The sequence below is a fragment of the Peromyscus maniculatus genome, chromosome 14 (assembly GCF_049852395.1).
Source record: "Peromyscus maniculatus bairdii isolate BWxNUB_F1_BW_parent chromosome 14, HU_Pman_BW_mat_3.1, whole genome shotgun sequence".
Taxonomy (NCBI): domain Eukaryota; kingdom Metazoa; phylum Chordata; class Mammalia; order Rodentia; family Cricetidae; genus Peromyscus; species Peromyscus maniculatus.
Window position 1 is genome coordinate 81446178 of NC_134865.1, and position 12662 is coordinate 81458839.

At 49.9% G+C, this 12662-nt stretch overlaps 1 long non-coding RNA gene across 1 annotated transcript; it reads left to right on the forward strand.

Annotated features, from left to right (window-relative positions):
- Positions 1–8044: 8044 nt before the first annotated feature.
- Positions 8045–12607, forward strand: LOC143268493 (uncharacterized). The gene is made up of 3 exons (XR_013044500.1): positions 8045–8157; positions 10685–10802; positions 11023–12607. It is a non-coding gene; the product is annotated as an uncharacterized LOC143268493 (long non-coding RNA).
- Positions 12608–12662: the final 55 nt, after the last annotated feature.

The window sequence follows — 12662 nt, forward strand, 5'->3', positions numbered from 1 at the left end:
ATGGTCATCCCAGCCCCCAACTCAGCTCTCCCTGTCAGCTAGCTGACAATTTCCCACTTGTTGATTCATCCTTCCAGAGAAGCAGGGGGCTCCCACCCACCCCCAGCAGCTAGGCTGTGCCAGCTGTCTACTTGAGATCTAGGCAGAGTCACCTAGAGCATAGCCCACGCACAGTAGGGGCACAGTCAGCTCTCCTTCTGGCTCTGAGCATATGAGGAGAGTCACTTTGCCTGGTGCTTGTCATTTTGTCCCTGGCACCTACAGTGGTACCAGCCTCAGTGCCTTGCGCGCTTAGTACGTGCTCCTGTGTGCCTTGAACAGAGCGAATGAGCCTGTACACACGGCTCCCCGGCTTTCCTCGCAAAGTCTACAGAATTCAGGGTAACCATCTGAAAACTTCTGGTGTCTCTCAGAAGCAAGCAGGCCTGAGTGTGGTCAGCCTGGCTTCCCTACCCATGTGTCACCTACCTTGTGATTGGGTCTGAGGTACTCCCAGCCCCCAGCAAGGGACAGAGTCCCCTTTCAATTAGGTAATAGGGGAGGTTTTTCAAATCTAGTCTGTCTTATTCTGTGTTCCCAGCGAAACTGCGACATGGGTGTTGATTTTCATATTTTTGCAGACCCAGGAGAAATGACCAGATGTCCCTCAGTGGACGGGTCCTCAAAACCACCTTTTCCCCACCCACCCCAGGCTGTCTGCTCCCCAAAGTTCACAAAGCCAAGGACAACCTATTGGGAGCTGGTGGGAGCAAGGCCAGCCTTTGGAAAGAGGCCTCTGTTTGCTTTTCTTTATCATCAAATGCACAAGGGCAGCCCCGTTTACCTAATGGCAGCTGCCTTTAAGCTCATCCTCTGCACAAACACCTAAAGGCTATGTTGAACATTTGAGCCTAGGTCTCTGAGGGCGTCACGTTTGTACAGCAAAGCCTGAGCAACTTGTTAGATGGGGGAAGAGCACAGAGCGCCACAGTGACCTTTGGTCTTATCTAGCAATGCAGGGTGGCAAGATTACCCTAAAGAAGAGAAAATGAAATTTTGGGATAGGCTGCAAAATAACCTCAAGAGAGCTGCAAAATGTACATTCAATAAGGTTCAGGCCTGGAGGGTAAGCGGGATAGCTTCAGATCTTCGCCACTGCCCTGGTTCCGGGATTCTTAGGGCTGATAGAAGAACCAGAGATTCATAGTCTACAGCTGCTAGACCCAGAGCTGATATGCCACATAGGGGACTTTGGTAATGATTTCAGGTTCTGCACACTTGGGGACAAGGTGGTGTTACCAGGTGCCCTCCCTGGGGAGAGCTTGAGCTGTCTGCTCAGTTAGTCAGGTATTCTGAGGGATTTTCATACATTGCCCTAATCAACCTTGTGTATAACTCTGGGAAATGGGTGTTGTGATTATCCTCAGTTTTTACATGGGGAAACTGAGGTATGGAGAGATGGAAAGGGACGCATTCAAAGCCAGGCTGCTGGTACATATGCCTCCACAGCTGACTTATGAGGTTGAGGTGAGAGTTAGGTAGAGTTCGGAGCCAGCTGCTACATAGAGACCATATATGTGTTTATATACATGTCTACATGAATAAGTTAAAATGTATGCTTATAAAATAAACAAGAGCATCAATCAATATCAAGGTTTCCTCTTCACCAACCTTCTCCATGTCCCACAGCTGGGGACATGGGAACACAGCTCCCTGAGTATGTTTGGTGAGTATACATTCCTCCTCTATCTGTCTTCACCAATGGCGCATTTCACTCAAAGCATAGTTATCATGAGTCAGAGGCTCAGAAAAGTTCAGCAACTGGTCCACAACCATAGAGGTAGGGGGTGTCTTTTCCTCTGTGTCATGTTCTCAAGACCTTAGGAACCAAACCTTTGGCCAAGACTGCAAGACTGCTCTGCCTGTGTTCAGGACTGTAGTCAGGGGTGACTCTTTGTTTATCACCCCTTGAATCAGGTTATGTGACTTTTACTCTCCAATCTAGCAGCATGTCGGCTGCCCAAAGTGTCCCCCCTGCTCACACCCTGTACTGTCCTCTTTTCTCACATCTGTTGAGTGCCCTGGGCTTCTCATCTGCCTTCTGGACTCTCCTTCAGGGAGCTGGTGACTCACGTCCAGACTGAGAGGCGAGATCAGCACTCCAAGCAGCTGCCTATGGGTTCTGGAATGACCCAGACCCTGTTTAGAAGGCAAGCAAGCTCTACACGACCCCTCATGTTAGTGAGACAACCTTCCAGGCCTCATGGTAATCTAGTACCGGTGACTTCTGCAGCCTCTGGAGTGGGGTGGCAGTTTTTCAACTGTCATCAATCTTTTTGTTTAAAGAGAGAGAGAAAAAAAAAAAAAGAGGCGATCTTTCCAGTCCTGTTCTACCTAGGATACACTTTCTCCTGGGGGTGGGGGTAGGGGTGCTCCCCTGGCCTGGCTGCCCTCTGTCAACACAGAGAGCCACCCCCTCCCTAGCCGCAGGCAGCTGAATGAGGCAGTTCTTTACTCCACCGAAGGAAATATTTCCATGGAGCTGGGCCAAAAAAACCCCTTGCCTGAATCCGGGGCTGGCCCCTGCCCAAAGCCAGAGGGGTGGGGGAAGAGCTGGCGACGTGGCTGTCTCTTCCACGTGTCAAGATGTGAATTCTAAAACCCACCCCATATCAGTGGCCTGCCTGGTCTCTATTCCTGGGTTTTCTAGGTTCTTCCAGAAGAAAGGAAACTTCAGAGCTCCTAGCCACTAAGAATTCCTTTGCTGAAGAGAGTCCTTTCAGAAGTGGGGTGCAGCTGTGTGCTTTCTGAATACCCTATGTCCACTGCTCACGGGGAGTGTTCCTCACAGAAAGGGCCCTAGACTATGTGGCAGTGAACCCTGGGACCTTAGATTTCGATTTACTTATTAGAAATACATTTTACTTACTAGAAATAGTAGGCTAGGTTCCTTTCTATGAAAGAAGCTAAAAATGTTCATCAGACTTCTTGAACTGCTGCATGTATTTATGTAGGATCATATGTGTTGGACATGTGCATGAGTATGTGTGCACATGTGTGTACATGCTTGTGGAGGCTAGAGGCTGATATTCTGTGTCATCGTGAATAATTCCCTACCCCCCCCCTTTTTTTTTGGAGACAGGGTCTCTTACTGAACCCAGAGCTCACCTATCTGTCCTGACTGGCTAGCCAACAAGTCCCAGCGTCCTCCACAAAACGGAGATACAGGCATTGGCTTCATTGCCTTGGTTTCTACATGAGCACTGGGGATCCAAACTCAGAGTCTCGGGTTCGGCTCAACACTTGGCTGCAAGTGTTGTATCCACCTTGCCACTTTTCCTCCCACTGCTGCTTTTTCTTTTCTTTTTTTTTTTCTCTCTCCAACTTTCTTTCTAGATTTATTTGTTTTTATTTTATGTGTATGAATGCTTCCCTGCATGTACGTATTGCGTCTCATGGCTGCCTGATGTCTGCCAAGGCCGAAAGTAGGTGTAAGACTGCGTGGAATTGGAGTGATAGGTTGCGGGGAGCCACTGTGTACGTTCCAGGAACCAAACCCAGATCTTCTGCCAGAGAAAGTGCCTGTGACCACTGAGCCATCTCTCTAGCTTCCTCCTCCTCTTTTTCTAAAAGCATTTTATAAATGCAACCCATGTGAGTTGAAAAAAACCTAAGAGGGGAAAAAACCACCCCAAATCCATTTACCAGAACGACTGTTGGTCCCCCTCACCATCTGGGTAATATTGCTCTCTAACTTTCTCTCTGTGGCCCCGCTTAGGAAAAGAAGAGCAAAGCCCCCCTCTTTCTCTCCCCCATTGTGTACCCAGTCAGATAAAACAAGAGAGTTATCCTCCCCAGTAAACGATTACCCCAGGGTCACTGCTGGCCTTGGCCATGGCTCAAGCTGATATAGCTCAAACAGGACACGTACACAAGCCCTGCCGTGAGGCCCAGCAGCTTGTCAGGAAGTAAACTTTACTCTTGTCCTTCTGTAGAAAGCAAGGGACTGATTTTTTTTTTTTTTTTCCTGCATCTACAATCTGGCCAACTCCTCTTTGCAGGGAGCTAAGGCTGCACCTCGGATCTAGATTTCGGGGAAGCAGAGTACTTCTGATGTTGGAGATTTGGGGCTAGAAGAGAGTTCCAGACTGCTGGAAGATCGAGCTTCTTCTGATTAATATTTTCTGAGTCCTTCACTTCCTGGTGGTTCCTAGCACAGTAGGAGAAACACATGTCCCCCAACTCCCGAAGAACCCCAGCCTCTGCAAAGACCCTCCGAAGTGCTCTATAGAGTCTCTGGCTTTGGCTGAGGTCTATGTGTGATAGGAGGAGGTTCAGAAGCATGTGACCCAGAGATATTTGGATATCTGGAGGGCAGTGACATTTAGGGGTAATCTGGAAGGGCTCTTCTGAGCAGGCGGCACTTATATGCCGCCTCACATTAGTCCTCTGCATGGTTCCAAAAGTGTGCATTATTAACCTAAGCTTGGCAGAGGACAAATGAGACCTTGTGTTCACTGCCTCACTGAATCTGAGGATATCTGTGTACTTGAGCACAAATATGTACATGTGGATAGGAGACTGCTCACGTAGCTTTATTTTATTTTATTGTTTTTAGACAAGGTCTGACTGTGCCTTGGCTGCCTTGAATTCTCAGATTTATCTGTCTCCACTGGGATTAAAGATGCAAGCTACCACGCCTGTCTCACATAGCTTTTGAGAGTTCCCAAATATGAATTTTTTAAAGAAGATTTATTTATTTTATGTGCATTGGTGTTTTGCCTGCACGTATATCTGTGTGAGGGTGTCAGATTCCCTGGAACTGGAGTTACAGGCAGTATGTGGTTGCTGGGAATTGAACTCGGGTTCTCTGGAAGAGCAGCCAGTGCTCTTACCTGCTGAGCCATCTCTCCAGCCCCCCCCCCCCAAATATGAAATTTAAACAGATAAACAACAAACAAAAACTACTTGAAATCTCAAAAGCCAAGGTGGAGGAATTGCTGTAAGTTTGAAGCTAGCCTGTACTTAATGAATTTGAGGTCAGCCTGGGTTCCTCTGTCTTAAGAAAAGCATTTTAAAAAGAAGAAAAAAGTATCTACAGGGAAGAGGAGGAGGAGGAAGAAGCAGAGGCTAGCTTAGCCTCGGGTCTGGACGCTGGCTGTCGTCCAGCCTGCAGGAGAGCCACGTTGTAGCAGAGAGAGAAAGTGCTGTTTTTCAAATGTGGATCTGGCCCCTGCTTTCCTCCGCAGAGACCAATCTGAGCCTTCATATATCTTTTTTTGAGCAGGGGAACGTGCTAGCATTGCCCAGACGGAGGAACAGTTCCCATCCAAACATTACCATAGGTTTGGCTTCTTCCAGAATTCTCCCATTGCTTTGGACCAATAAATATTTAAAAAGTTAGGTTCCGAGCTCCAGAAAAGCCAACAAAAACATTTAAGCATATGGATTTTTTTTTTTAAAAAATTGTGGTTAAACTGTGCTCAGTAGAGATTCGTTTACAGCAGCCTCCCTCCCCCCCCCCCCGCGCCCCCCTTTTCTTTTTCTTTCTTTCTTTTAGGAAGCCAGAAGGATAAACATGTTGCCATGGAGTTCTGTTTAAAATAAAATACAATGGAAAGAAAAGCCGTGTGATGAAGTAACCACATGGACAGCAGGATACACCTGATACTAATTACTGTCATGAAGAATGTTCTGGAAGACATTTGACTCGCCTGATGTATACATTCAAATCAAGCAAAACAGGACTGGAAGGCTCCTTGGGGACCCTCTTGTCCAACTCTTTCCTTTTTCCAGATGAGGAAATAGGGGCCCAGAGAGGGGAAGGGCCTGGACCTTGGCCTCCCAGCTGGGAGGGAGTGGAGCTGAGATTCCAACCACTGTGCATTCGTCAGAAACACATAGCTTCCAGGGTCTGTTACCTTGGCTTGTCAGTAAAAGCTTTGAAGCAGAGGGATGGGGTTTGCTGCCAGGAACAGGCTTAGGAGCGAGGGGCCCAGGAAAGAATGCAGAGGCTGACTTTTGCTGCGGGGGCCCTCCTTCCCTCAAGGGCACAGGGCCTGGAGGACAGAGAATGGCCGCTCGGTGTCTGGTGTCTGAGAGTCCTGATAGTGCTCACCGGCGCCTGTTACCAGGCACCAACTCACGTTCTTTTGGGGTTGCAAGGCTGACAGCCTCCAGGGACCCCAAGTACATGGCTGCTGATGCTCTCTAGCGGCCGTTGTGATCCCACGCGTGGGCCGCGAACATGAGCCCCCATGACAATGCGCACCCCTTCCTCTTCCCCCAGAGGCTAGCAACTGGGCCTTCTGGTGTCTGATTGGCCACAGGGGCTTGACGACAGGGTCTTCTTGCTGATGATTGGCCCCAGCCAGCTCTGGCTGTTTCCTAGCTATTAATACTGTGGGCTAATAAATGTCTCCTGTTGACTGGGGTGTTGGGAGCCATGTTTTTTTGCAGCTTCCGTGACGTCTGTTGCTGGTGGAGGCCTTTCTGGCTTCTCAGGGGCCCTCTTTTGGGGGGCTCTCTCAATATTCAACAGGCTGAAAATTGGGTGTTTTCTTTGTCTCTCAGTATCTGACACATTCAGATAGCTCTTTGTGATGCTCACAAAGCCCTAAATCTTCATCTCCCCCCTCCCTAAATAATGCCTCGGTTCCTACATTAACAATCCGCCCGCCCAGGAAAGGCCTGAGTCATCTGAGAGCGGATGGTCGATAACCCGGGGCTCAGCGGTGGCCCTTCTCCGTGCCTCTCAGCCCCGGTCCTGTGTCACAGTGGTGTCCTAGGACGGCTGGCCATAAGGGGCTTATGCGGAAGCAGCTGCAGAGCCCCAAATAAGGACAGGGGGCTCTTTTTCAACCTCATGTCCTCCATGGAGCCTCCGATTCTCCTTTTAGGGTCTTTCTTTCTCGCCCCATCTCTGTCATCAGACATTTCTTCCCTGGCCTCCCAGTTGCCACCCACCTGTCACCCTAAGATAGATCCTTCGTCCCTTTCAACAGCATTTTGACCTTTTCGAGAGGACATTTGATTGACGTGCTGCCCACTTTGCCACTTAGGGCAGGGCAGAGCAGCCGGAGGTACCACCTGTTAAGGATTAGCTCTCCTGTGCCAAGTCGCAGAGAGTACGCAGCCAGGCAGCTATGCGCCATAGCAACATGTGTCACTGTCTGTCTGCTTGGGCTGCGAGAGAGAGGGGAGGGGGGGGGTGCGCATTTCAAAGTGTGGGGAATCAGCTCGATTTGGGGGTGTACTCTAAGCATTACCACATAGGACCCCGTTTTCACTCACGAAGTACTTTTCTTAGGGGGGCACGGTTTGCGGCTATGTTCATAGGTACGCTTCGGTTTGCAGGGTACCCCCCCTGAAGGGCAGAAATGAACCCCTGGAAGGGGAAGGGATATCGATCGTGAGCTTTCCAAGTGCACAGGTTGCTAGTGTTTAAGCCCAGGACTCAAAAATCAAGGTCCTTTGATTCCGAGATGCTAAGTCTCCCGCATTGAGATAGCCCATCAAAAACGGGGTGTGCTAGGTGAGGGTGACAGCTTCAGGCTGACATCTGGGAATCAATTATTTTATCCGGGCTTTTTATTTTCCGGAGCAATAATAATAATCATCATCATCATTAAAAAAAAAAAAAAGCCTTCTCTTTTCCTAAGCCCGGAGCCTCCGATTGATGTTCTGAAAAACCTACGCAACCAAGCCGCGGATCCCCAGAACCCGGGTACCCCACCTTTATCCTTAGCCCCCTGAGTACAATCATAATTTGGGGTGATTTCCCCCCAGACTGTGTCTACAAATCGCCCTTCCATCCATGATCAGGGCTCATGTAGGGAAAAAGCATCTGCGACCACAGGGTGTTGGTCATGGCGGCCAGGAGCACTGCGGCAGATTTTTTTTCCTGCGTTCTTTGCTGCAGTCTGGGTGCGGCTACAGCAATTTGTCATAGAATCTGGGGGGCTCATTTTTCCGGCCAATCACTTTTAGAGAAATGAGCGCATTGCAGCAGAATGCGCTGACGTCAAAGACCACCCCCTCTGCGCCTTTATATAAACCCCACCCAGCCAGCCCCTAGCGCAGACGGCGAAGAGCTGGGATGGAGCTCGCCTTGGCTCTGCTGGCCTTGGCTGCAGCTCTCCCAGAGAGCGGGGCACCCAAAGGAGAATCCCTTACCTGGTGAGTGGTTGGCCATCCTTTACCCGAAAGGATGTGCAAAAATGAAGACCACATTCCCTTCTGGCTCAGGCTCTGTCCTCCTGGACATGCCGAAAGGCCGAAGCTGGGGACCTTTTCCCAAAGGCAGCCCCTTAGTAAGCCTGGTCCCCAGCATCCCACACGAAATTCTGTCAGGAAGGGAATCCTGAGGCACATTTTCCTCGGGCGGGGGCAAGGTTCTTTTCTCACTTAGTCTTGGAGGGTGGAGTGTGCGGCAGAGACCCCCGATTAAGAATAACAGCAGTAATCAGAGATTTCACCCCTTCAAATCCAGTGTATTGCGGTTTCTGGGGTCTAAAAACCTGATTTGGGGGGTTCAGAGCCACCTTTAGAATTGCGTTAATGGTGGGAGACATGGCGGCGACGCATTCTGCAAGCCCCATGAATTAGGGAGAGAAGGTACCTGAAGAGAAGGGTCTTGAGCCATTTTTTTCTTATAGCCTTCAGCCAGGTTCTCGGTGGATCGTGGGCGTGAGGTTTAGGGGTTCGTGTTCACCAGCGATTCCAAATCCAGATACTCAGGTTTAGCGTAGACCTGACCTCAGGCAAAATACAGAGAAAAAAAAAACATTTCCGTTATAATTTGCTTCTCCCTGATGGAGCCACTTTAACGGTGGAGAGAGACGGCGTCAAAGGCAAACCCGCCTGGAGACCCCCAGATCGCATAGGGAAGGCGGCAGTTGGTGCTAAGGTCAAGGAATCGGGCTTGCGCAGGTAGAATAGAGGCAGGAGGTGGGCTGGGGTAGAAAGAAACCCATGTCCTTGTATCTAAGAAGAAGGAAGAGAGAAATGCAGAAAAGGGGGTGTGTGGAAGTGTGGGGGGGTGATCTGAGTGCTGGAAATTGGGAATTTGCGCGTGATGGTCGATGCAAGATTCTGACATGTTGAAGGCTTTAGACTTTTGGTAAATCACCTTTTACCGTTTTCTTTGTCCCTGTCAAGCCCCCCCAGGCCGCCCCCTCCCCATCTTGGGCTTGCTAGCTGGAGGGGGGGGGCGCCAGAGGGCTGCTACGTGGCAGGTTTCTAGAAGGTTCTTTGATAGCCGCAAGAGGGCGCTGGCGGCACTGCGGAATTTTGGGGGGCGGGGTGGGGAGGGGAGGGGAGGTGGCCTTTGTTCTCCTGCAGGAGGGGGTCGTGCGCGATATTGGCTGCAGGACTGTGGGTTCATTTACCCAAGGGGAAATGTAAGGGGATTCATGGGTTCACTGAGGAGCGCCTCCAGGACTTACATAGGCCAGAGATGGCGTCATCTGCAGTGGCTGCGTGATTTAGGGTGTCACATACGCAGATTAATTTATTATCAGTAATTTTTTCTCCCGAAAGGTGTGGCTTTTTGAGGAGGAAGGATTGCAAAAAAATAAACGTTAATGAGGGGTCTTGAGATTTGACGTGGTAAATGGGGGCAAGTTTGGGGGAGAAGGGTGTTGATGTTGGGGGGACGCAGAAGGGTCTGCCTTCATTTTATGTCATAGCTGAAGACCTCAAAAATGGGCGTGCTGTGTATTGAGAACCGGGTCTTTAAATTTTAATTATGCTTAATTGGATTTACTGATGGTGGGAAGCAGCATTCTGTTTTTACTTATCAGATGTAGAATTGTGGTCTGGGGGAGCCCCTTACTGCAGGGTCTCTTTATTGCCATGGCTCTGGTGCGAATTGGCTCTTAGGTGCGTGTGAGTGCTGCGTCATGTCTGCAAAATGGCTGTAGCTAGTGGTAGCTTGGAGGCGATGGGGGTGCAGAGCGACCCTGAAAGATGGCTGGTGTGGGCTATGCCCCCCTTGCAGGCTGAAACCTGTTGGGCAGCGCCCCCCTTCCTTCTGCGTCAAGTCTAGCTCTAGCAGCTGCGCCCTGGCGCCAGTGGGGGCGCCGCAGGTGGTTGCGCTATTGGACTCTTGGTGCGGGCCGCGCGCCCCCTAGCGGTCTCTATGTGTAAATGGTTCTTGGCCGGTTAGCTGGGCGCTAGAGTTGCGCATGCGCACTCAGCTAACACTTGTGACCTGTCAATCAACTCATCTGTACCCCTCCCATTTCTGTCCTCTCCTCCCATTTCCCCTCCTCCTCACCCTCCCATTTCTCCTTTCCCTCCTCCCCCTCCCATTTCATCTCTCCCTCTTCCCCCCTCCCATTCCTCCTCCCTCCTCCCCCTCCCATTTCATCTCTCCCTCTTTCCCCTCCCATTTCTCCCCTCTCTCCCCCCTCCCATTTCTCCTCTCCCTCCTACCCCTCCTCCCATTTCTCCTCCCTCCTCCCTCCCTCCTCCCTTCTCCCCCTCCCCTACCCATTTTCCTCATTCCTCTTACCCCTCCCTTACTTCTCTCCCTCCTATCCCCGCTCCTCTTCCCTGATCCCTTCACACCCCTCCCTCTCTCCTCCTCAGCCTTCCCCTCCCTTCCCTTTCTCTTCTCTTGCCCCCTCCCTCTCTGTGCTGTTCTTGTGCTGGCCGATAGAGGTCCTCAAGATGGTTTCTAACGGTACCCCCATGCCATAAGCTCTCTCTTCAGGGATGACATCATCGGCTCACCGCAGTCTTCAAGGACCACCTTCTTTGGACGCCAAGCTTTTGCTCAAGTGCCTGTGGGGATACCTGCTGAACATCTCTACCTTCTGGTACCACAGCCACTCCTTCAAGTTGCTTGCACGTTTTATATATATATATCCAGTGGACTCCCTGTGCCCATTTTTCCTTCAACACCCCCAGACCCATTAGCCTTTGAAGACAATTTTAAATGTTAAATAATTAGCTGTAATTATAATTAATTAGTTTAAATTGTAATTAACACCTATACCTGGGCATTTAGTGAATTCTCTAACCTTTGGTTATTTGTAGAGCCAAGGAGCATGGATTTCTGGAACCCACCAGCATACAGAGCAGCCCCCTTGTGGATCCCCAAGACCATGACATCGAGGGACAAGGGACAAAGAGGATCAGTAGTGTCCAGCTAGCCTCTTTTTGGGTTCAAGCCTTGAACCAGTGCCCTAGTGAGGGGGCATTGGTCATGACCTTCGACCTTTTTTCTGCTTGTGCCTTGATTCTGAGCCCTTCCCTGTATGTCTCTGCTTGTGTTCATCTGCCAGTGAACTGGAGTGCTTCCCTCCCCAAGGGGGGTCGTCCCTTGTGACTGACCATGTTATTCTAACAATGTCCTGAGCAGAAGGATCCCTTTGGGAGCCTCTCAGGAGGGGGACCTGGGCCAGGGGCCACCATTGTGCTGGCAACTCTGTGGGTTGGGGTGGGGTGCTTCTGGAATGAGCATGTGGCTGACCCCCAAAGGCATGCTCCCCCCCCCTCCACCCACCTTTTTGGAGATGTCCCTTCCTTTTGGGTTAATGGGACATTAGGAGCAACCTCCTAGGGTTGTTGTGAGAATTAAATGAGTTCGAATAGCCTGAGGCAGGGCTGGGCAAAGCCCTCAGCACATGTTTGTTGAAAGGTTTGCAGGTGGATCTGTTCCCACCCACTCACTTGTCTCATCTATTCTCCTGCAGCCCCCTGCCGCCCTGTGCACAGGGCCCTCCTTGCACCAGGTAGGGGCTCTTAAAGTCAGCAGGCCGGAACGTGTGTGGCCATTTCCAGAGCACTTTCTATGTAACGTGTTCATGTTGTTCCTACGTAATCCGTGTATGCAAAGGGGGGGAGGCGTGGTGTCCAGAGAGGGACAAATTGGCGTTGATGTTTCATGATTTTAAAGAGGTAGGTGGGAAAGAGAACTGGGAGAATCCAGCCTCGCTCGTGGGTTGGACTGAAATTTATACCAAGGACAGTGAAGTATTTTTGCCACATTGCTGGCAAGAGAAGGGGGGTCAGAGCTGGACCTGGGTACCATTGTGGCTGCCCCTGACGGTCCCCTCCTCTGTCCTCAGCCTAAAGTTCTTCTGAGAGTTCCTTTATTTCATATCAGACATTTCACAATGCGGGAAAGTCTATCTGAAATCCTAGCTTCCCAAGGGTGGTCTTGGGAGCTGCTGGGGGAGGGGGGTGTTGGCTCAAGTCTGGTAGCAAGGGTTGACTTCATCTCTTAGCAATGGTATGACCTTAAACCAGTCATTCAACTTCCAAGTTTCAGTTCCTTTCACACCTAAATAGGGATTAAAAAAAGAAAAAAAGTAAAGAAAAAGAAAAAGAAAGAAAAAGAAAAAAGTAAAGAAAAAGAAAAAAATGGGGGGGGGGGAGAGGAAACAAAAAAGGAAACCAGTTTATCTACTCAACAGGGTGCTTTTGAAGACCAAACAATGTAACTCACAAGAAAGTGCTTTGTAAATTGCCGTGAAATTGCAAAATACTTACTAACTAACCAATGAGGCTGGCCCTATTTCCCACTGTCCAGTCTTATTGTCTCTCACAATAGTGAACACCCAGTAGGTGCTGGGTGTATTTGTATTCAATAAATAAATTCCAGAATTAAAAAAAAAAACCATAGAATTGATTCAACAAACATTTTCTGAGATGCTGACCATGTGCCCGACGCA